The sequence below is a fragment of the Crocodylus porosus genome, unplaced genomic scaffold, assembly GCF_001723895.1.
Source record: "Crocodylus porosus isolate Cpor-Errol unplaced genomic scaffold, CroPor_comp1, whole genome shotgun sequence".
Classification (NCBI taxonomy): domain Eukaryota; kingdom Metazoa; phylum Chordata; order Crocodylia; family Crocodylidae; genus Crocodylus; species Crocodylus porosus.
The window spans coordinates 1984070-1985915 of record NW_017728945.1 but is presented as its reverse complement, the minus strand read 5'-3'; the positions used below and the strand labels follow the sequence as shown (position 1 = coordinate 1985915).

Below are 1846 nucleotides of genomic sequence, written 5' to 3'. Positions count from 1 at the left end.
GGGGGGGAACAGGGTTGGACTTGAAGCGGCACAGGAGCGGGGAAGGAGTGGGGCCAGACCGAAGCGGGTGACGGGGGGACGGGCTTGGACCCGAAGCGGCAGGAGAGTGGGGAAGGAGCGGGGCCAGACTGGAGCCGGGGCGGGGGGAACAGGGTCGGACCCGAAGAGCTGGGAGGCAAGTGGGGCTGCAGCAGGGCTGGATCCAGAGCGTGGGGCACGGCAGCAGTAAGGGGACAAGCCAGGGAGGCACTCGATGCTTGGTGCACGTCCGCCCACAGCCCCCTGGGACCTGGTGTTGCAGTTCAGCCAGGGATGAGGGACAGAGCAATTATGTGGCTTGCTTAATGAAGAGCATGGCTTTGCGGTAGGCTGGGGAACGTGACTGACTTGTGTCTGTCCTGACCGCTAGACTTAGCGTCACTCCACAGCCACGTGCCAACAGCTGAGGTGGCTTGAGCCTTCTGGATGCGACGGCCAAGTGACGTGGAGGCCAAATGCTCAGGCCCGGCGGGGGAGGCTCTGCTCCTGGCCCGGGTTTTGTAGCTGTCTCACTGGGCAGATCCCAGCCCCGTGCAAGGCCTGTTGGCTCCAAGCCCCACAGTAGAGCACGCCCTGCTCCTGCTCACACCAACCAGGACCGGGGTGGTGAAGCTGCCCTGGGGGTCCCCAGCCGGAGCTCAGAGCAGCCCCGGGCGGTGCGCTGAGAAACATCCCACCACCGCCGTCCTAGCTGGGGGGTGAGCTGGGGCACGCGAGAGAGCTGGGCGCACGCTGTGGGCACACCCAGAAGTGCAGGGCCCGTGCACTGCTTCATCAGCGTAGCGGTTCCCAAGCAGCCGAGAGCCCTGCTTGCCGGTGGAGCGGCTGTCGGAGGGCTGGAAGTGCAGCTCCGGGTAGTCGAGAGGCGGGGACGTGCAGCCCTCTGGAGCTGTCCTGCTCCTGGTTTCTCTGCTCCCCGTGCCTGGCCTGGGTCCAGGTGGTCCTGAGCAGCTGTTGCCCCCTCTGCCTGTCATGCGGCTCCCGGGGGTTCAACACCCTTCCAGGCCAGGCTGCAGCCTGCGGCAGGGCAGGTGACAGACTCGCTCGCAGCCCCTTCCTGCCAGGGGCACTGCTCCCAGTTGGCGCACGCAGCCCCTTGCTTCATTGGCCCCACTGCGCTTACGGGAAGGACTGTTTATCACCACCCAGCATGATTTATTTATCCCTCGGCCTGGAGTAAATGGAAGCAGATGCTTCTGGATCACAAGGAGGATGCAGCCGCACGTGGTCTGAAGAGCGTCTCTCCACCCGCTCCAGCCAGTGTCGCAAGAGCCCCGTGTTGCCTCTGGGCACTGACGCAGGAGCCCCTCTTGGCTGGCAGAACAGCGTGTACCAGGGCAGAGAGCCCCAGTCTGAACTGGCAGCTTTTTCCCTCCGCTGTTTGTCTCTGGGCGGACTGTGAGAGCTGGCAGTACTGGGGGCAGTGGGGCAGTGCCTCCACATGCTGAGGCAGGGCGTGCTGGTCCAAGGTGGGCAGTGCCGCTCTGCCCGCGGAGGCTTGCCCTGGAGATGTTGAACACTGCACCATCCTTGCGGGTCCTTTCCTAGAGCCCCGTGCAGCCCTGCTGTGCCCTGGCAGACGGGTGGGGCGGGAAGAGGTGTGGAAGCTGTGCGATGTGTGGGGTTATGCCGAAGCCTGATGCGATGCCTGAATCAATGCAGCCTCTGAATTGCACCAAGGACCTGGGAAGTCAGGGCTGCAGAGCAGAGGTCTCCCTGCCCCCTTTGCCTGTGAAGCTGCCTGCAGAGGTGTTGTCCAGGAGTTTGGCCTCTCTGACTAGGACAGGGGTGGGCAAAATGCAGATGT

At 64.3% G+C, this 1846-nt stretch overlaps 1 protein-coding gene across 2 annotated transcripts in view; it reads left to right on the top strand.

The window, feature by feature from the left end:
• Positions 1-1846, top strand: part of TBXA2R (thromboxane A2 receptor) — a 34132-nt gene that overhangs the window by 22113 nt on the left and 10173 nt on the right. Inside the window, exons 2-3 of one of the 2 annotated variants that reach the window (XM_019550604.1) lie at positions 429-432; positions 1745-1749. The exons of the other annotated variant lie outside the window; for it this stretch is intronic. The gene's annotated coding sequence lies outside the window, so the exon portion shown is untranslated. The remainder of the gene's footprint in view (positions 1-428; positions 433-1744; positions 1750-1846) is intronic. 2 annotated transcript variants of the gene reach the window in all.